The sequence below is a fragment of the Spermophilus citellus genome, assembly GCF_964194105.1.
Source record: "Spermophilus citellus genome assembly, chromosome: 6".
Classification (NCBI taxonomy): Eukaryota; Metazoa; Chordata; class Mammalia; order Rodentia; family Sciuridae; genus Spermophilus; species Spermophilus citellus.
In genome coordinates, this window is record NC_138187.1 from 131,442,130 (window position 1) to 131,465,225 (window position 23,096).

General features: G+C 38.7%; 1 pseudogene across 1 annotated transcript in view; it reads left to right on the forward strand.

The window, feature by feature from the left end:
* LOC308651304 (dehydrodolichyl diphosphate synthase complex subunit NUS1-like) overlaps window positions 1–22,833 on the forward strand; it is a 119,354-nt pseudogene extending 96,521 nt beyond the window's left edge. The window contains exon 2 of the transcript in view: window positions 21,477–22,833. The product of the transcript in view is annotated as a dehydrodolichyl diphosphate synthase complex subunit NUS1-like (transcript). The remainder of the gene's footprint in view (window positions 1–21,476) is intronic.
* Window positions 22,834–23,096: the final 263 nt, after the last annotated feature.

Here is a 23,096-nt window from a genome sequence, read left to right on the forward strand (position 1 = left end):
ACTCTGATGTCTCTCCTTTGTGTTGTTAAACTATGCCTGCTAACGTGGATTCCGCTGAGAAGGAATTCCGACGTCCGAGCTCCAGTGACGACACTACTCTGCTATGACGGGCCCCAGTCTCCTTGCCGGGGTGCCCTAATGGGGGGGTGTGACTGGACTGTCTCTGTTTGGTTTCAGCTCCCGGTCGCGGCAGGCGGGCAGTCTCCAGCCGCCCAGTATCACAGGCCGCGGGCAGGTGATCAGTCGCCAGCGGGTGGGCGTTCTCCTACCGCCCAGTTACGCGGGCAGTGGGTGAACTGTCACCGGTGGGCCTGCAGTTTACAGCCGCCCAGTCGCGAGGGCCTTGCCTCTAGTCTCCTGGTTTCTCCTGCTAGTCTTGGTTTCTCCTGCTAGACCAGATTTCCCCTGAGTGATGGTTCTCGGCAGTTCAAACTGTACTCTGGGCCTGCCGTTTGTTGGGTGTGGAGGGTGGCTATTGGGAACCCCGGCACTCTATTATTTTGTTTCCCTTGTGGGGGATAGAACTGTACCGCTTCCTTCCCCGTCTGAAATCCTGAACTCAGCCCGGGGGTCAGTGCGGGCTTGGCTGGCGGGATTCCACTGTGTCGCAGCCACTTATCTCCCTGCTTACTAGTTAATCCCTTCTCTGCAGCGCCACGCCTCTGTAGCCGCGGGGCAGGCCACGCGAATGAGACAGCCTGGATCTCTGGGGGTCACACAGTTGGCTTTTGGGATCCCCGGCACTCTATGGTTTTGATTTTTTCTGCTTGCCCCTCACCCAGCGCTGGCTAGACAGGTTTTGTTTTGGCTGCTGATGGGAGGGGGGGTTGAAGGTCAGGTGCCACTATTTTTCCCTTAGTCTTTATGCAGGCTCTCTCTGATACTCCCTCCCCCAGAAAGTCTAGGAGAGATTTTATGCGAAATCCCCCTATGTATGGGGGCTGAGCTGAGTGACACACACCTGTTTTGTTGTTGCAATCTGTCGGAGAGTGGCGGTGGATATTTCAGCTCTCCAAGATGGTGGCCGCTGGTTGCCTTAGTGGAGTGTCCCTTGTGGGGGATGGGACTGTACCCTTCCTTCCCCGTCTGAAGTCCCGAACTCAGCCCGGGGGTCAGTGTGGGCTTGGCTGGCGGGATTCCACCGTGTCGCAGCCACTTATCTCCCTGCTTACTCTCTTCAATTTTCTTGAGCTAAGTGCCAAGTGAAACTTGGCAAGTATGTGACAATCTTGCCATAATGTCTTAAAATCTCCTTGCTTACATTTTCTACATCTCAGAAAGTAAAAGTTTCTTATATAAATTATATGAATCATACAAATTTGAATTTTAAACATAGCTAGAAGTATTTTATTTCAAAACATATTGTTATGTCTTTTTCAAGCTTATATGATAGAGACAGTTATGTTTAGTCAATATTTGCTGACCATATATAATATTTTTATCATATAGTATGCAGGATCATTAAGATGCAGTAAATATTATATTCATTTATCTGGATATTGAAGACTGTGATATACCTGTGAGAGTCAGACACTATTTCCTATGAAATATCCATATGTTTAACTTGACTAGTGTTGTCTCACTGATGAGAAACAAAAGAATCGGATACCCAAGGAATTTTCAGGAAGCAGATTTATTGACTGCAGGGTCCAGAAATGCTATTTCCCAAATCATTCTCTAGACCAAGAGTCTAGAAATTCTTTGTATTTTAAAGGTAGTGGGAGGAGGAGCTTGAAGATTTACATTTTTTTGCAGGAGTCAACATCAAAGTAATTTTTTTGCTTTGAGCTCTCATAAAGCAGGTTATGTTTCATTGTTTAGAACCCTTAGAGGTTTTACACATTTTACCACAAAAGCAGAGTAGCATCATTATCAATACTGTGGACAAACTTAGCTTTTGCAGGATAGAACAAAAGGAAATAGGTAATTCTAATCACATGGAGCTCTTTTGCAGAAATCTTTGCTGAAATGTTGTTAACAACAACAATTATGGTGAGGGTCTTCTGGGTGGGGGTCTCTGGCCTGCTTCATCACAACAGAAAATGAGAGTTCAAAAAACTAAATAATACAAGGAAAAATTGTCTCTTTATTTCTTCCTCCAGAGAAGCAAATTCCCTAGAATTCAGTGTGCCCATAGAGCTGTCACTGATGCTATCAAAGGTTATGCCCTGCACAAAATCAGAAGGTACCATTCGTATCTCCGTGGATTCCTCTCTAAGCCTACATCTGATGGTGAGACCCTTTCCTGTGTCCTGGAGCCACGAGACTTTTGACTTTGCACGGTGGTGTTTGATTGTGCAGAACACAACAACATGGGCAGCACTTGGAGGAAAGGTGAATAAAAACGTTAGGTAAAACTTTAAATTAGCCACTCGTCCTAATGGGCAAAATACAGAGAGGGAATGGAGACCCTCTGCTCAAAAGAAGGAAAGCAAGTAAGACTAAAGGCTTGTGTTATCCTAAGGAAGCTGAGTGGGAAGAAGTCCAGAGGGTTTTTTAAATCATCATTATCTCACATCTCCACACTTTGACTTCTCAGGGTTTAATTGCAGGGACTCTGACACAGCTGCACTTTGCCTGGCTTCTAAGGCCTTCCTTTGAAATCTTGGTGGAATCCTCTCTGAACCCCTAACTCCAGCATCCTGCATTTCCTACAGAACCAGCACCACGTGGTTGATGTCATCTCAAGAATTAGTGAAGCTTCCAGAGACCCAAGCTGCTGCATCCTCTGAGTATCTGAAAGACTGAGCATGTTGAAAAAACCTCCTATGCCCCCTTGTGCAAGAAGGATTCCCCACTGGTCTCTTAAAACAATTTTCACTTTTACTCCCTTTAGACTGAGGTGGGTGTGGTCTTACCAGCTCCTGGGATATCCTTAAGCCATCTTTCTTATTGTCCCTGGGCAAACTCTTTAGCATTTCTTTAATGGCAGTAAAGTCTTTAACAACTTCAACTTCCTTAGCCCCAGTTTTACTCTAGATTTTCAAGCCAAATATTTCCAGTCTTTCTACTCTGCTTTCTGCTCCTGAAAATCACAATTAACTTGGCTAAAAGCTGCCAACAATATCCATGCCTCATATGGAATGCTATGCTTCCTAGAAATTTCTTCTGCCAGATTAAGGAGTGCATTGCTTTTAAAATCAGCTTCACAGAAAGTCTCAGTACATGGGCAAAATGCATATGACTTCTCAGCCAGAACATAACATGAATGGTCTCTAGTCTCACTACTAATCGTGTCCTCTAAACCTTTTTGAGCCCTGTCTTCACTGTTCACCATCATAAATGGCATTCAGGTCTTCTGAGCTCCCACCAGAATTGGCTATTAAGCTTCATTTACAACAATCTAAAGCATTTCCAGCTTGTACTGCTAAACATCTCTATATCCCTCCCCACCAATTCCTAAAAGTTCAAAAAGCTTCTGAACCACATGGTCAGATTAGCTATAGCAAGGACCCCACAACTTGGTACCAATTTTTGTTTTAGTCTGATTTTTTCACTGCTGTGACAAAAAGATCTGACCAGAACAATTTTAAAGGAAGAAAAGTTTATTTGATGGCTCACAGTATCAGAGGTCTTAGTCCATAGAAGACTGGCTCCATTCCTCAGGGATTGAGATGAGGCAGAATACCAAGGCGGAAGAGCGTGGCAGAGGGAACCAGCTCACATGGTGATCAGGGAGCAGATAAAGAGACTACACCCTCCAGATACAAAATACATATGCCACAGCTATGCTCCCCAATGAACCACTTCTTCCAGCTACATCCCATGCACCTCCAGTGACCACTCAGTTGATCCCATCAGGGATTCATGCACTGATTAGGTTAAGGTTATAGCCCAATCATTTCTCCTCAAAACCTTCTTGCAATTGGTTACACATGAGCTTCTGGGAGACATTACATGTAAACCATACACTCAGGTATTAGGCAGGTATAATTCAGGAAAGATTCACTGTGGCTGACCTATGATCTTGTCATTACAGTTCTCTACCGTGTAGTGCAAAAGAGAAAATAGAAGATCCACATTCAACTCTTCTGCTTCCTATCTTCAACATCCTGATTCTGGCTCCTTGGCACCTTGATTGATCTGAGAAGTCTGTGATCAGATTCAAATTCTTTTTATTCTGAAGGATTTTCCATCTCCTTTGTGGAGAATATCAATCAAAACTGGGATAAATTAAGCTGTTCTATAGTGGAAGACCCACACCTTGTTGCTGAAAAATGCTCTTTCCTGGCTCTCTTTAGACAGCTCTTCTCACAGAGAATTGAAGTATAATAAAATATCCTTTAAAATACCCAAGAATTAAAAAAAAATAATAATAAAAATAAAATACCTAAGAATTGAATCTTACTCTCTTAAAAAAAGTCAGCAGAGAATCTGGTGTAATTGTGGGTTCATATCTTATTAATACTTAATTCTCAGAGATTAGAATAAGAAATTAATTCAAAACACAGGACATTATAAGTTTTGCTACTTTCCCATGTTATCTACAATATGGAAAACAAAGATTTACTCAACCCTTCCCTTTAAAGGATTTGTTTTATCCATTTTCCTCCTAACTTCCCTTTCATCACTGCCTGCAGTTAACCATGAATCTCTGACAATCTGTCCCAAGTGCGTTCTCAAATCCATCCTTTCCCAGAGCACGCATCTCACTGAGGCATGTTCTTCGTAGTGAACCAGTGTAGAGGTTTTATGTTTGCTACCACCCCGTGTCATCCTTTTCCTCTCCTTCTAAAGCAACATTTCTAAAGCTAACTTCTTCTTCAGAAATTCCTTTTCCCTCATTTTCTTTTTTTAAATAAATATGAGGTTTTAAAAAGTAAGAAATTGTTCCGTAGGGGTACGTACTTAGTGTGGCCTGCCAGGAGGGTGGCACTGGGGCAATGGGTCAGCTCTGGCTGGTTCCTGATGAGGTGTGTGGGATAGTCAGCCCAGTGCGAAGGCAGTCAAGTGTATTCTGGGCCAGTCTAGGACTCATCCTGGTATCTGGTTGCCAGGTAGTTCAGAACAAACTCTCAGTAGCATGAGGACACTGTTGATCTTGATTTCCAGGTTTGGGGAGTTAACAGGAATGCCACACATTATGGGTTTCCAGGTTTGGGATCTTTATCAACTTTAAATAAAAATATTTTGGCCCATAAAATGTTTCCCTTTGTATTATGACAATGAGAGGTATTAGCATTTGTTAGTTTCAGGACCTCAAGGATCTCTCTTCTACAGGTTAATGGGCTTCCTCGGAGCATAAGATGTCTGTGAACCATACCTTACTTATTGCTGTACTGCCTGGCTTGTATCAGCCCTGACCACGCCTTCTACAAGGGCACATTGTTTGTTTGTTTTTCTAAACTGCTGAATAATGAATTTGTCCAGAACTTCTTTTGCCTTGGTGTCATATTTTCTGATGTGTTCTTCATTGTCATTCCTCTTATCTTTGGTGTATGGGGTGTCGTTTGTACACTCATCATTCTTTGTCTCTTCTTCCTTGATATTCTCAAGGGTGAAAGGAATGGCAGGGATCTTGTTGCAAGAAAAGTCACTGGGTTAGCTTTTCTGGGTGAGCTGTGGACTGGGGCTTCATCTGTGTTCTTCTGACTCTAATAGACCAGAAGCCACAGAATGCATCCAGGGGCTGCTGGCTGGACTTCAGCAATAGTTCAGTACATAAATTAATCTCCAGCATTACTGGCTTGAATTTTTCCCCTATTTTTTTTCTTTTTTCCTCCTCCTGTTTGATGGTTTCAATGACAAAATGGCACGCTATTTTAAAACCCAAACTTTTACTGCAGCATTCTTAAAATGCATCTATAAACTCTTACCCATGGAATCAGGTTCGATATCCTTGAAATAAATACCAGATGATTGTGCACACAGCCCAACCATTTATATTTGAAGTAGAAGATAAACAACATGCACGTTTTTCCCCTTTTACAAAAAAAAAAAAAAAAGGGACAGTAGGAATGGTACAAATATTCTTGATTTGTTTGGCATGTGTTACTGGTAAGAATCTGTCAGTATAAATCAAGTGATAATTCTAATAATCTAAATTTGGCTTGAAAATCATCTGAAAACAATTACAGATATGTTAAAATTGTTAGGAAATAGATAGAAATACAAAATTACTTCCTTAAAAAATTATTAGAGAAAGAACCAGAAATTATGTACCCATTTACTTACCTCTTCATTTTTCTCGAGTAAAATCAGGCTCATTTTGATTGATACTGTGTTTCAGCATTTCTCATTTGCAGCAGGTAAATCCCTGGAATCTCTAGGAGGTAACTCTATAACCTGATAATCCATTTGTTCACCTATTTATTGATTCAATAAATTATTGGGTCTTTCTCTATGAATCAGGCAATGCTCTAAGGAGTAGGGAAACATTAGGGACCAAAAGAGATAAAACAGATATTCTTAATTCTAGGGCGATAACAGAAAATAATTAGAAAATCAAAATTAAACTAACTATGGTTATATTTTAAAGAAAAAATAAGGAAGAATATGAGACAGGTGTTTGGTTACATATTAGTCATTGTGTGCTCAGGAAAAACTTCAATGAATACATGACATTTGAGTAACATACCGAAAAAAGTTGAAGCAGCCTATAAAGTTAAACTGTGTTCTCTAGAGACAAATACAAATACTAATGCGCTGGGACAGTGATTCTCAATGTTTTTAACCCCTACACGCACCAGTGACATTTACTAATGCCTGGATACATTTTTGGTTATCACTCCTTGGGGCATGGTTGTTACTGGTATCTAGTGAGTAGAGTTTAGCATGCACAGGACAGACCCCAGGACAAGAACCATTGAGCTATTTTCAGTGCTGGTATTTGAAAAACCTGCTATAAAACTGTAGGCTTCCTCTCTCTGCCAAACATAGCTAGGAGGCAAGTGGACCAGGGCAGGAAGTAGGAAGGTGGACAGGCAGAGTGTTGGCTTCTGAGTTTACTTACCAAGGTCACTGCATGCTGCAGTAAGTGAGGCCTGAGTGACAGGTGAAGAGGCTGTAGCAACAATCCAGGGAGAGATGAAGCCCACTTGGACTCATGTCATAGCAGTGGCAGTAAGAGATGGTTACATCCTGAATACATTTGATGGTAGAAAAAAAAAGAGCTAGAGAAAGAGAGAGAGAGAGAGAGAAAGAGAGAGAGAGAGAGAGAGAGAGAGAGATTCAGAAACAGGGGGAAACAGAAAGTGAGAGAAAGAGAAAGGATATCAATAAAAGTAGAGTTCCCATTCACAGATGAGGAAAGCCTTTTGTAGAAGCTTCTGTTTCTCTGGAGCTCAGTTCTACTGTATTCATTTAAAAATAAATCATATATTTTTTTCATTTAAAAATAAATATATTTGAATTGCTATGACCATATCTAAATTTCACAAGTTGAAAGATATCTAAGAAGGAAATTGGGGGTTTTGAGTGGAGTTTACATATCTAAATTGTGAGTTACAAAGGCACAGGTTGAGAAAATTGGAGATATTTCAATGATTAAATTTGAAGCGGTAGGATACAGTAGTGGTGATTTCAAGACTAGATGGCATGCTATTGAAAAAACCAACAAATAAATGAGCTCACACTTCATCTCAAAGCCCTAGAAAAGGAAGAGCAAAACAACAGCAAATGTAGCAGAAGGCAAGAAATAATTAAAATCAGGAAACGGTAGTGTAACTACTCAGGACTGCCCCATAGGACAGCTATGAGATGAACTTGCATGATGGCATATTTTAGTTGAAAATAATGAAAAAAAATTAAGGATAAGAACTCTGTAACATTGGGAAAGTTGGCTAGTGAACTCTCTATTTGCTTTAAGCTGTTCATAGTAATATCACAGATTGTGTTTGAGGAATATTTAAATGTTTCTTCTATTGGGAGAGATGTCTCTCTCATACCCTGTTCACACTCAGAGTATGAAGTAAGAAACACCTTCATTGCTTTTCACAGTTGTGTTCACAAATCATTAATTGCATCCCATTGCAGCTCCTGGACTCCAAAGAATGGAAAATGTAACATTTTTTTTTAAACAATACCTTGTACAATGGGATCTATTGGCTGGTGTGAGTTCTAGGTTTTCAAGTGATTCAGGTTCAACAAATTAATTAAACATCTTTTCTTAATTTTTTTAGTGAGTAAATATAGATAATTTTTTCAGAAATCTGCACAAAAATATGAAAATTTGCAGTCAAATCTAATAACTGCCTCAACTTTCCCCCCAGGTGTTATCTTTAAAGAAGGTTATGCCTTCTAGTCACAGAACTGACAAAATTCGATTAGTTAGTTTTCTCCAGTCAGCACTATTTAGCAATTTTGTTCAAAGATAAATATTGTCTGGAGGGCAATGTGCACTTTGTTCTCCATTTTTAAATGTGCAAATATGAGAGGTTATTTTCTGGGTTTTTTTGCAATTATTAAATTTCTCTTGAATGAGGTAGGTGATTACAGCTAAATTCTGTAATACTTGTCATTTAGGAATTTAAGAATGCCTGAAGCAATTTGAAACTACTCCAATGGCTTTGGGCTATTTTAGAAAATATTTTGATACAAACTTGTGTGCATTCCAAAGGAGTATGACCCTGTTGCTTAATGGCTACAGTTTGAGTTCTTAGGAAGTGCTTTGGTATGCAGCAAGAAAGAATATTTGAAGAAATCGATACTAAATGATTATCCTCATTCCGATTCTTTTAGTTCTGAGAATTTGTTCTAAAATGGATAAACATTAAAAAAGTTGGTGCTTGAATTATTTTCAGGAATATCATTACTTTTCCTGAGTATCCTGTTCTGCACCTAGTTTTTCTTATTTGCAATCAGGACTATTGTTGGCTGAAAGGGGAAGACTTCAGGCATTTTTATCAGCTTATACTTTGGTAAGACTGACAGCTATGACAGGTAGAAAAGATACCACCCTAAATGCTGCTCTTTGCACAATAGGTTCATCATTTTGACAGACAAATCAACCCAAAAGCCAAGAAAATTATTTTTGGATAACACCAAATCTTTTTTATTTTTTGACAGTGAATATCATCATTGTTATCAACACTGATTAGAAACATAAACATAAACCTATTTTAAAACTTTTGTATTATTTGACATAGTCAGATAATTGCTATTAAATATTGGTAAATACACATATCCTATTTCAACATCAAATTTCCCACAATATATAGGAATCAGTCATAAGAATAATTATCCCTCAATCAAAAGTTAAAATCCTTTTTTAAACATATGAAATGACAACAGAAAGACAGTGAGTTATGATCATAGCTATACAATTTATCCTCTAAGTACTAATTCTTTTTATATATGTGGACTTACACAGTTGCTTTATCTCTCTGTACCCTGGTTTTCTCTTCTATGAAATAAAGAGAATAATAACACACTCCTTGCATTAATCACAGGAGAGAGCCACACCGTTCTGTCTATCTATCTGTCTGTCTATCTCTCCTTTAAAACTGAACCTGTTTCATGACTGTCATTCATTAGTCATCATTTCATTACTCTGTATTACCTTTCTCCCGTGAAAATGATAAGCACAGTTCCTTTGAGGATGAAGGAGTCCCACTCACTGGGACTGTTACTGGACCTGCCTCTGTCCTGCATCCTCCAGGTACTAAAGGGATTCAGAAACTTAGAGAAGCCCAGGAAAGTAAGGTGTGACATCCACCCAGCAGATAAGATATGCTAAATGAAGTCAGAGAGAGATGTGGGAACTCACTGGAGTAGAAATGTTGAGAAAAGTGGCATATGTGTATGTGCATATTGTTTTGTGTTGGTGGCAGTTGGGGGTGGGACTGGATTTGCAATGTACAACCAGAATAAGGATTTAAAGCAATTATTATCACTACATGTGAAAGAGAATTGAAGGCCACAAATTGGCGGGGATTACAGTGATATGAATAAAATGTAGTATTTAAATGTAAGGTTGGATCTTGGTTTTATGTAAAATGTCAATATTTTGTTCATGATGCATATATTAATTTTGATTTTTTAGTAGTGCACTAAAATTTCTAGTACTTATGTTTATCATTAAGATTTTTGTAGTTCATACCTAAATTTTGTACTTATGACCTCACTAGCCACCAGTCATCTCAACCCTAAACTGGAAACAAAGTTGAAGAAAAGACATAGAATTCACTGTGTTGTTTATAATGTATCTGAAGAATTCAATTTCTGTTAGCATTTTCTTTTACTTATATAAAATAAAAAGTATGTGTTTCAAATATTTTTTGGTGAGCAGGCTACCATTTTATTGAATGTACCCCCATGTAAAGGTAGAATCATAAGCTAGTATGTTATGACTAGCTTATTGTTTCTGTTTTGGTACTATAAAACCTCCTGGGGATATAGCTCAGTGGTAAAGCACTGGCCTTGTGAGTGTGAGGCACTGGGTTCAATCCTCATCACCACATAAAAATAAATAAATAAAGATATTGTACCAACTACAACTAAAAAAATAATAAATAAATAATTTTAAAAACTTCCAATTCTGAAATCAGAGAAAACTGAATGTGGTCTTCTTTATGTTCACGTTTCATGAAATCATTTGATACATAAAATTTAATTGTTCCTCCTTCAAAAAGAGAAAGGAAGGAAAAAAGGAAGAGAGAGAAATGAAAGTAGGAAAACTGCTGTTATTCAGGCATTTCCATTAATGAGAAGAAAATTAGGCTGGAGCCAGAAAGATCATTCAGAAAAAGAAACTGATAAATATATTCCAAAGAGGAAATATAATAAGGTATTTTATGTAGTTATTGTAAATGACTCAAAAGCTCAACTGTATAGTAATAAGAAATTCAAGAACTGAAATTTGAAAAAAAAAATTAAATTGAACTCAGAGATTCCTTTATTACCCTATTTTTTGTTTCTTCTGTGTCCACAACCGGGCAACATCCTGAGAGAGCATTGAGGGTCTCCTCTGTTTTATTTAGCAATTAGGGAGATGGTTATCCATGTAATATATCACTTGAAATATCTCTTCTAAGTCTTTATAAATGCTATTTAAAAAAATATACAGTGATAGCCCAAAACATTTTTTAGTTTTCCTTTCATTTTTGTGTCTAACATGAAGCATCCTCCAAGAAGTGGAAACACTGTGGTAGCATGAAGAGGTGATATGTGGAGCCCAGATCTTTGACTTAGGCAACTCCAGTTAATGTCTTTGTTGAATATAGTGTTGGATTTTAGAGAGCCTGAATGTATTGTTCAAAAACGTCTTTGCAACATTTATCCTGAAAAGAAGAAAGTTGCACGCTCCACACACAATTGCTAGAAAACAGAGTGAGTAGTAAACTTAAAACAAGACTTAACTTCAGATCACAGATATCATCTGGGAGTGGAAGCTGTGCTTTCAAAATCACCTACTGGGTATATCAAGTGAGCAAGGCAAGAATCAGAGTAATATTAGCAAATATTAGGTGGTTATTGGAGGGGGACAGATTATTTTGTGACCTACTCCAAAATATCTCTCTAGTTTCAAACCTCAGGGTATACTCTCAAGTTGACAAGCCTACTGCACAGGACAAAGCAAAAGGTATCATGCCACTTACACAAATGTCTAGCTTTTGCAATATATACATTCTATGCACACAAAAAACAGCCTTGTGCAGTGTTCCGAGGCTACTGACAGAGAAAATTGTGTTTGGAGACCACAAATGTCTAGTGTTTTGTTGTAAGCATGAATATCTGTTAAGATCTTGGAGAGGGAGATAATGCAGTCTGCCTATCAGTTTCCTAGATGCTTCTCAACATCACATATACATGTGACTTGGATGCCAATCATGGTTTCCCACCTGAATTGCAGTTTGCAGCACTGGAAAAATATCCCCTTACCCAAGAACAGGGATTGTGCCTAATTGATATTGGTATTCTAAAATCTGTCACAATGCCTGAAAGATATTTGGCATTCAGTACAATGTTTTTCATCAAGACATGAATACAGCAGATGGGAACGTGTTTACAAATAAATCTCTGACTTTTATTTTAGCTACAAACCAGCACTTACAATCCAATAAGTAAATGTTTTGATTTAATAAATTAATGGATTAAACCTAGCTTAAAAGGTTTAAATATGAGGGAAAGGTAAATCGTGTTTGACATATAAACTGGTTGATTAAACAACAGAAATTTGTGTCTCATAGTTCGGGAGCCTGGAACCCTGAGATCAGGTTGCCTCTATCCTCACAGGGAGAAGAGAGAGCTTTGGTGTCTCCTCTTCTTAAAAGACTCCCACTCCCACCACTGTGGCTCCCCATGGCGTCATCTCTAAATCCCATCTTCTCCCAGTGGCTAATGTCCAAACACCATCAGGTTCAAAGTTAAGCTTCAACATATGAATTTGCTATAGACCCAATTCAGTCTATAGCACCCTCTTTATTTAAAAGAGGCTTTAAAAAGTTACTTAAACTGTCTGCTACAGTTTTTTTTGCTTTATAGCAATATGATTAAGCAAACATTAAAGTCACAAAAATATATGATGTCCTATCCTAAATGTAGTTTCACAATGTCTATTCTCAGTAAAGAAGCTGAAACAAAGGAATGTGACATTTTAAATCCAAAGCATTCTTTTGTTAAAGATGAATTAGATCACTTTTCATAACATAGTCTCCTGCCAAAAAAAAGCAAATAACTTTATCTATGCTCTGAGAGTTCCACGTCTGAGAAAGGTTGGTTAGACATTTCCAAGTGTGATTCATGCTGGGATTTTGTGATGACAATGATAGTTGACATGTTAAATTGCGTAACGCTCAAAAGAAGTTTATCCTGACATTTACAAGTAATGGTATTTATAGAAAATAAAATAAATGTCTCATTGTTTTGTTTTCTTAGATTTCATGAACATTAATAGAGACTTCCGTATCATTATAAAACTGAAAAATATAGAAATTTAGTTGCTGCAAAAGCTAAAAGGATATAGTATTATTAAACTTCCAAAGCATTTCCTCTTAGGTTGTATACCTGCAAGAAAGTGTAACATTCAAAAGAACATGGGCCATACATGTGTATAAGTATGCCCATAAGCATTTTAATTTGTGTGATCTCTATAGATGTTCAGTAGTGGTACTAGGTTTTCATTCAAATACACCTACATCTAGCCTTGGTTTGCTGTTTTATATTATTATGTTTCCTAGCTCATTAAGAGAATGATGATTTTCTTCAAATCCAAATAAAGGTATACCTTAACAAGCTGAAGAAAAAGAGAACTGATTTTCAAATTCTCCAAATGTTCACTAGGTCACTTAGGAAATAAATTTTATGTGGATGCAGAAAATAAATCTAATTAAATCTATAATAAATAAAGTAAATAAATCTATAATAAATAACATTAAGTTAAGGAATCAGTAAGGGCATATACTTTATAGGATCTTTTCTAAAAAATGGAAATAAATAGAAATATGTTGTTTGTTTTTCTTTTTTTCTTTTTTTTACTGTGCTAATCATTTATTTTAAACCTTACCACAACCCTTTGAAGTGGAATATGATGTCCTTGTTTTTATTAAGTCAGGATAAATGTGGTTTTTAAATATCAACCACATACATTGTGAAAAGGTAAACTGAGATTCAAATACAGGTCTCCAAATACACTCAATCTTTTATGATATTTATTTCAATGCCTTCTTTTTATGTACTTTGGACAGTACTAATGTTACATGGCATATGACATATCACCAGGACCTTGTTCATTACAGAGGATCTGACTGGCTCTGCACAAGCATCTCAGTAGCCCAGCTTCGTCCCTCATCTGAGAAGGAATCAGGCTCTTCAGGAGAAAGAAAACAAATGTGTGAAAGACAGACAAAATTAATGGTGAAAAATTAAATGCTTGTGTGTTGCATTTACTTTACTAAGTGGCTGATTGGAGTGAGAGGCTTTCTTATTTCAACACCCTGTGTTAGCAACAACCAAAGCATTTATATTAACATAAATGGTCTTTCTGTCCATGGATCTTTTCCTTCTAGACTAAACATCTATTTTTTGGTTCACTACTACTTTTAGCTAGACATTTTATTTCCCACTATCAATCACTATTGTTTTAAAAGACTATCACGTGCTCCTTGGTTACATGAGTTCAGGAGATCAATGATTTGCATTAAATTTGAGCCCTTAATTCAGGTACATAATTTGTCTCACTGGCTAAAGAATAGTGTGAGTCCAGTTACTGAATTGTCAGTCTTCATCTGCGGCAACTAGAGGAAGAACATTTTAGAAACCTGATAAAGAAGCATTCTGCTTTGTTTTATATTTCACAATAAAGTGAAGTTGCTTCCTGCTATTATTGAATGGAAAACATGTAACAACTTTCCTGGAAAATCAGAAACTTACTCAATAAGAGATTCATATTCCATGTTATGAATTTAAGAAATATGCTTAAATGACCTCTTTTTTTGTATTTGATTCTATAAGCAATAAATTATTATTTAACTTAATTAACTTAAAATTATTGACTGTATAGGCAAGAACAATGCATTTCTTTTCTCATTAAAGGAAGTAGGCACAATTATATTGAAGATTGGGCAATGTGAACATGGCATCTGCGTTTGGAGAAGGTAATGCATGAGGCATGTAATTCGTAAAAGCAGAGCACAATCCAGTCTTTCAGGAGCTGACTTTTGTGAACTGGACTTGAATGGTCCTAATGTTCCCAAGTTGCTGATTTGGGAACACAAGGGCCTTAAATCACAAAAATGGCATTTTGTAACAAATATGCATTTATTCTCTATGGTCATACCATTGGGATATGAATCATTTTCCAAGCGACTTTTCCACATAAGGGAAAACAAAATATTCAGTGAACAGAATGTTAGGAGGATGTGCATGAAATCAAACTTCTACTGCTCCCAGACATGTCTGGTGTAACGTAGATGGACATATTGGACAAACGTGCCGGGTGGAAACATTAACACCTCTGTGCCAGTAGAGGAGAAATTTGCCTCTAATTGATGGCTGAGGAATAATGTCGAAGAGCAGGATGGAAAGAGACCCCCAGTGGTGCCGGCTCCAGCTGGAGGCCTCCGCAACAATTCCTGGGGCTTCATGCACGTATCCTTCTGAGCCCTGTCCATGCTCAGTGGCCGTCCTAGCTGTGCTGTAGGTTAGAGCCCAATGTCTGGTTGTAAGTAAAGGTGAAAACAGGAACCTAAAGTTTAAAATTAGGAAATGCAGATTTGTAGCCATGGGACAAAATGCAAATCCCATAGAGAACAAAATGAGAGAATGGGATGATTTTGATAGATGGCCCGTATCCATCTTCTCACTGGTTGATAAGCTAACTCAGAATACAAGGGCCTGTTTCTCTCATTCTTGCCTGGTATCACCTCTATCAACCACAATCTGTATAAATCGAGGTTGAACTAATAGTCCCTGAGATTCTATCTAGTGAAAAATTTTTGCAAAGTTTTCAAATTTTCAGATAACTTTATGGATTGATTTCAAGTTTTATATACATAATGGAAAAAAAATTTAAAAATACCCACCAAAAAATGTTAGGGATGTCTGGATTGATATACTATGAGATGAGTAGCAATCTAGTTCTTGTTTTCTTTGCTTAAATGTTTCTAGGAGTTAAAATCTGAATAAGACCATCAAGATAATACTTTTGAATCAGGAATGATTTGAGATTTTACATGGGCTAGAGAAGTAGACTATGAATTTTAAAAAGAGGCAAATTATTTAAAAAAATAATAATGCCACATATTTTCCCTAAAATAAGAGTGTTATCCAAACTTATAGACCTGTAGTTGGGTGGATAGAAAAACCTCAGAAATAATTCTATTTCAGTACTAGAAATATGCAAGAGAAAGTGCATTTAAAATGCATTTAGGCATTCTTTAATTCCTTCAGCAAAAACAAATGCTTACAGAGTATTCAGTCTGAACAGATTTGGAACACAATATATATCATAAAATTGTTCTATTTTGAATACTGGCACATGGGTAAAAGTGTCAACACCAACTACGTCCTCATTAGTTATTATCTATGAAATACTATTTCAATCCTTTACGAAAATGAGTGTGAAAAGCACTTGATAGAGGAAAATAAAATTCAAAATAAAAACACAGGTGTTTCATCCAGCAAGTGGTGTGTCTCAGTGTTGACAAAGGAAAAGCCACTGTCACATATTGTCAGGTTAGAGAAACATCCCTGTTATGGGAAAGTATGCTTGTTTTTCTTGGCATCCAGTTTCTGACATTAACCTATGTATCTAGTAGGAATTGTCATTTCCTTAGGTTTCCTTCATGTAGGTGGACACCTAGCCACCACAGTTTTAGTGCCTTGATGCCTATACTAAAGAACCAGGAAACCTTTCTGCTACTGAGACTTAATTCTGAGCAGGTTTGGTGTTATTTTGTAGTTATCACATCCTGGATTAAAATTTGGATAATTCTAGTTGGTTTCACAGTTTTACTATTGTGAATTGAGCTGCTATAAACATTGATGTGGTTGCATCACTATAGTATGCTTATTTTTTTAAAAGAGAGAGAGAGAGAGAGAGAGAGAGAGAGAGAGAAAGAATTTTAATATTTATTTTTTAGTTCTCGGCGGACACATCTTTGTATGTGGTGCTGAGGATCGAATTCGGGCCGCACGCATGCCAGGGAGCGTGCTACCACTTGAGCCACATCCCCAGCCCCTAGTATGCTTATTTTAAATCCTTTGGTTATAGACCAAGGAGTGGGATAGCTGGGTGGTTCCATTCTAAGTTTTCTAAGGAATCTCCATACTGCTTTCCAGAACAGTTCCACCCATTTGCAGTCCCACCAGCAATGTATGAGTGTACCTTTTCCCCCACTTCTACTCCAATACTTATTATTGTTTTATTCTTGATAACTGCCATTCTAAGTGGAGTGAAATAAAACCTTAGTTTTGATTTGCATTCTATAATTAATAAAGAGGTTGAAAATTTGTTTTTCATTTGTTGATCGCTTATATATCTTCTTCTGAGAATTGCCTGTTCAGTTTTTTAGCCCATTTATTGATTGGGTTATTTGTTTTTTTTTTTTTTTTTTTTTTTTTTTTGGTGCTAAGTTTTTTGAGTTCTTTATATATCTTGGAGATTAGTGCCCTATCTGATGTGTGTTTGGTAAAGATATTCTCCCACTCTGTAGGCTGTGTCTTCACTTCATTGATTGTTTCTTTTGCTGCTTTTTAGTTTGAATCTATTCCATTTAATAATTCTTGATTTTATTTCTTGTGCTTTAGGAGTCTTATTAGGAAGTCATGGTCTAATCTGACATGATGAAGATTTGGACCTACTTTTTTTTCTTTTGGGTGCAGGTCTATGGTCTAATTCCTAGGTCCTTGATCCTCTTTGAGTTGAGTTTTGTGCATGGTGAGAAATAGGGGTTAATTTCATTTTGTTGCATATGGATTTCCAGTTTTCCCAGTACCATTTGTTGAAGAGGCTATCTTTTCTCTAATATATGTTTTTAGCACCTTTGTCTAATATGAGATAATGTTTTTTATGTGGTTTGTCTCTGTGTCTTCTATTTTGTACTATTGGTCTATATATCTATTTTGGTGCCAATACCATGTCATTTTGTTACTATTGCTCTGTAGTATAGTTTAAGGTCTGGTATTTTGGTGCCTCCTGGTAAACTATGAAGCCAACCTAGATGCCCATCAATAGATGAATGGATAAAGAAATCTAAGTATATGTACACTATGGAATATTACTCATCATTAAAAGAGAACAAAATTATGGCATTTGAAGGTAAATGGATGGAGTTGGAGAATATCATGCTAAGAAAAGTAACCCAATCCCCCCCCCCCAAAATCAAAGGCTGAATGTTTACTCTGATTAGTAAGTGTTGATCCATAATGGGGAGAGGTGGCACATGGGAAAATGGAGGAACTTTGGGTTGGGCAGAGGGGAGTGTGGGGAGGGAAGGGGCATGGGGCAGAAAAGATGGTGGACTAAAATGGACATCATTACCCTAGGAACATACATGATTGCACAAATGGTGTGACTCTATATTGTGCACAATCAGAGAACTGAAAATTTGTGCTGAATTCATGTACAATGAGTTAAAATGCATTTTGTTATTATGTATAACTAAGTAGAATAAATAAAAAATTAAAAATTGGATAATTCTTAATTTCTTAGGTATCTCAGGACTCTGAAATTTGCCACAAACTTTTTCAAGATGAATTTAAACTTCATTTGTTCACTGTACTCTCTGCATTTCACTGTGGTCATTGTATTCTTATGGCAAAACATGCTACTGTTATGATTTATGTCTAATATATACAGAGTAATAGGCACAAACTCAAGACACACAGACACACACACACACACACACACACACACACACACACACGCATTTCTCACCTATATATCTTACTTTTCCAAATCTGCTAATAAGCTGTAGCTTCAATTTGCGTTTCTAAAAGCACATAGCAAAATACTTTTTTACAGACATCACTGAAAAAATATAATCGCCAAGATTTATCACATCTTATCTTCTGTGAAGCTTTATGCTATGTGAGGTTTTCATCTCCAGTTGTCAGGTGAACTGAGTGAGGATCTAGTTAGGTTGTTAGAGGTCACATGACTAGTGAGAAAAAGCAGGTGAAGTCAAAGCATGGTCAGACCTCAAGCAAGTGCATTTTCAAGCAAGTGAATTAGGACTAAATTTAACTTTGTAGAGTTTTAGCTTGTTGATTTTCCCCAATAATTGTGAACTATGCTTAAGGGTTTATGTGCCTTGTGTATGATTTTAATCATCAGTGGACAACCTATTAGCTATGTGTGCATCTGTATTCTGCATAATTCACACACATTGCTCCATTGACCTGCAGTGTTGAAGCATCACTCAAGGTATAGATGGGAGTTTGCTCTGATAAACACTGGGAAGTCTTTATCCCTCTTTTGCTTTGTCATTGCCTACTTTGGGTATGAAAAGACAGATCAGAAGAGGGCATTGTCAAATAGGAATCAAATGTAAAAAAAAAAAATAAAAAAGAGACAAAAGCATAGGTGATGGGAAAGTGTTCTGGGAGATACTCAAGTTCAAACCCCATCACACCTTCACCTTGGGATCTCAGAAGCACTTACAAGTGCCATCCAACCCCCCATCACTTCTTCTGACATATGCTACTCCCAAAAGTGGACCCTGAAAAGGAGCTGCTCAGAGTTTGCTCCTGCATTGTGCTGGACTATATTTCCAACCACCAACTTGGGAATGTCTCCTGAATCCCACAGATGTCCACATTAGTTCCACCCCTGAACTACCATCCTAAAAATAAGAGCATAAACAAAATCATCAGCAGAGATTAATTAATCTACACTAGGATAGTCTGTCTTTTTCTGGCATTTTTGATGTGCTTAACTGCTTGGGAATGTCTACCCAATCCTGAATAATCCTCCCAGAAAGAAGGACTCACGTTCTGCCCAGAGGTCCAGAAGTCAGAGCCACAAATGAGCACCATGAGCTTTCAAATGCACCAATTGTCAGGACTGCACAGGGTCTGGGGGCTCACCTTTTATCTCATGAATAAAGAAACAATGCCTAATTGTATTTTATGTTTAAAATATACACTTCTAACCAAATCGCTTGTGTGAAAGCATCCTGAATTGGATGTGATTCTCAGTGCCTCCCCACTGGAGGACCTGTTGATGCTCTCCTGAGTTCCATAAAGCACCTAGTGCATGTGCCAATTAAGCCTGTAATTAAAACCTAATGAAATAGAACTGACCCAAATTTCTTTCACTGGAAAGGTGGGCTGTTTGAGAGTAAGGAGTAGTTTTAAGACCAAGCCCTATGCCTGCCACATGTCAGATATCCAAAAATGTTTGAAGTACTTTTGGAATGGATTTAGAAGGAATCACTTGGTCTCTGTGATATTGCAGAGGGCTTTTCATTTAAATTGTTATTGTGAGCACCATTTCTGAGTAACATTTCCAAAATCTGTGATCACTCTGTGCTTCAGGGAGAAAAGTTCTGCTGTAGGACCCTCAAGTTCTACAGAACAACTGTTCTGTGGAGGCGCAGAGCCAGCTTAGGCATGGGTCTCTCCTTGAGTCAGTTTCTGCATCTTGCTGGTGGAGTCGCCTGGGTTTGGCACATCTGCTGTGTTTCCATCCACTCCTGACTGAGCTGGCCACCATGAATGCTCTGCTCTTATGATCCCACCAGTCAACAATTGCCCCACATAGCTCAGACTTGTTTTCCAGTATGTCTTCTGTCCAGCTGGTAAAGTTCAGCACAGTGTGCTCTGAAATCATCTATCAGCAACATCAACATAAGTTTACTCACAAGAGATCTCTGTGTGCACTGTTCCCCAACTTCTGAAGTTTTCCTTCTTCCTCTCCCAGTTTTGTACCCTTGTTAATGTCAGTCATTCTGGAAAAATCAATGTGAGCAATTTTTGTGAGTTGATAATGTGTTCTCTAAGATACCGTGTACTTCATATGCTATAATTTCTATTTTTTTTTTTTTGAGGCGAGAGGTAGAATTTTCAATTTTCAAAATTGCCACTGCCATGTTTTTAAATGAAGCATTTGAATAAAGTGATATTGTTAAAGATGATGCCCTCATTAATCTTTTGGTCCTCTATTTACAATGTAACCTGGGGTCAATAAGAAAACAATTAACTGGATAAAGAAAACAGTTACTCTCTCCCAGCACCTCTCCCCCTGGCAACAGGGATTGAGCCAAGGGTCACTGCCACTGAGTTGCATCCCAAGTCCTTTTTTATTGTTCATTTTGATACAGGGTCTTGCTTGTTTGCATAGGCTGACCTCTAATGTGGTGTCCTCCTGCTACAGCCTCTAGAGTAACAGAGATTACAGGTGTGGTGCACAGCTGGGTTTCTCTTTAATGTGGCAGATACCTAGCTAATTTCCTCTCTATTATTGTCGCCACTTTATTGAGTGTGCAGTGGATATGATGCATTTGTACTCCCTTTGGATTTTACAACTCACTTTTACATTCCTGAGCCCTCCCAGACTCACTCTCTGCTGTTCACTTCCTTTCTAGTCCTCCCCAGAGTCCAAATCTTCCAGAACTATGGATGGTTAGTTTCAAGCATGATTAGAGCATGGCTCTCATTTGCTCCAGCTGACACTTTCTTTTAAGAATAGAACTCTTGTAATCTCAATGACTAAGGGAGATCCAACCTACACACCCCTAAAGCATGAACTTGACACAATTAACAGGCCTGGAATTGTAAAAGGGGTGTGTAGGTTGGATCTGCCTTATTGTGCTTGCTTTCTTCCAAAAAATCTTAACAGTGAAAACATCATTACTTTTTCTTCTAATCTATGGAATTTAAAAGAGTTTATTCTTATATTGTTAGAGATTTTTCTCCGTTTCTTCTGTCTCCAGTTAAAATAAAATGCATCCCTATAAGGATTAAAATCCCTTATCCAGAGGAGGAAGATGGCGGCGGGGGCGAGGTGAAGTGTTGGCAGTGGAAAGGGGTTCGGGCGCGGGGGGTGGGGGGACGCGGAGTGATGGCCTGGGAAGGCAGCAGGGGAGGATAAAAAGCCGCGGGTGTGGGTGGGAGGCAGGGGTGGGCGCCCGAGCGCCACCAGAGTCTGACCGGGCTGTAAGAGCTGGTGTGGCGGGTGCTACACGCGCCGCTCTGCCTGCACCGCACGCTCACCTCCTGGCTCCGCGTTCGGTTCGGCACCTGGAACTGGATCTGGAGGCGCTGCTACCGTGCCGCCTCCGCCGCGGCCCTAGCGCCCCTCGGCTTTGCGCTCCACAAGCCCCGGGCAGTAGGCAGGAACCGCCGTCACCACCGGCTCCCGCGCTGGGGGCCGAGTCCGGCCGCCGCCCACCCCCGGCTGCGCTGGCTCGCGGACGGCCGTTCCCTGGAGAAGCTACCTGTACACATGGGCCTGGTGATCACCGCGGAGGAGCAGGAACCCAGCTTCTGGGACATCGCGAGCATCCTGGTGTGGTGTATGGCTGTGGGGATCTCCTACGTTAACGTCTACGACCACCAAGGTATTTTCAAAAGAAATAATTCCAGATTGATGGATGAAATTTTAAAACAACAGCAGGAACTTCTGGGCCTAGATTGTTCCAAATACTCACTGGGGTTTGCAAATAGTAATGACAAAGATGATCAAGTTTTAAATTGCCATTTGGCAGTGAAGGTGCTGTCCCCAGAAGATGGAAAAGCAGATATTGTGAGAGCTGCTCAGGACTTTTGCCAGTTAGTAGCCCAGCAGCAAAAGAGATCTACGGATCTGGATGTAGATACGTTAGACAGTTTACTTAGTTCAAATGGTTACCCTGATCCTGATTTAGTATTGAAGTTTGGTCCTGTGGACGGCACATTAGGCTTTATTCCCTGGCAAATCAGATTGTCTGAGATTGTCTCTTTGCCTTCCCACCTAAACATCAGTTATGAGGACTTTTTCTCTGCCCTTCGTCAATATGCAGCCTGTGAACAGCGTCTGGGAAGGTAGTGATCCCTGGTTGCATAATTTGATTTCAGGCTTTTGGAGAAAAGGACGCAAGTGACTCTGATGTTTACAAAGCACCTATGAAACCCTCTGCACACCTAGTACATATTCCTCATAATTTATCAACAAACACAAAAAAGTGTCTTACTTGAGAGTGAGTGTATGGCGGTGTGTGTGTCTGTGTGTGTATGTGTGTGTGTGTGTGTGTGTGTATGGAATTAAACTTATAAATGGGGGAAGTATTGGATAATGAAATATATAGACCTACAACTTTGAGCATATAGCAATGTTATAGGAGCCAAGATTTCAGATATAAAGCTTTGGGCCCCTACTACTTCCCTGTTTTTGTGGGGAGTAGAGGGAGAGAGTGACTAGAACTGTTTGGGTTGTTTGGGGAGAAGGGAATAATTTTTGTTCACTCTTTCCTAGTGACCAAACTAGGAAATTTTTAATTTTTAAAAATAATATATTATTAAATGAAGGTATTCTCAGTTTGAGGGAGTTGCAGGGGAGTGGAGTTCTGTGTTGCTCATTTGTTAAAAGCTTGCTCCTCTTCAGAGGAGAGAGAATATCTATCTTGAGATATCCGTCCACTTTCATTTCTTACTTCATTGTAGTTAAACAATGTGACTTGAGAATGTTGCTCTGGTGTCTGTGTTCTGTGTTGTGAAGAACATTTGAAAAGAACTCT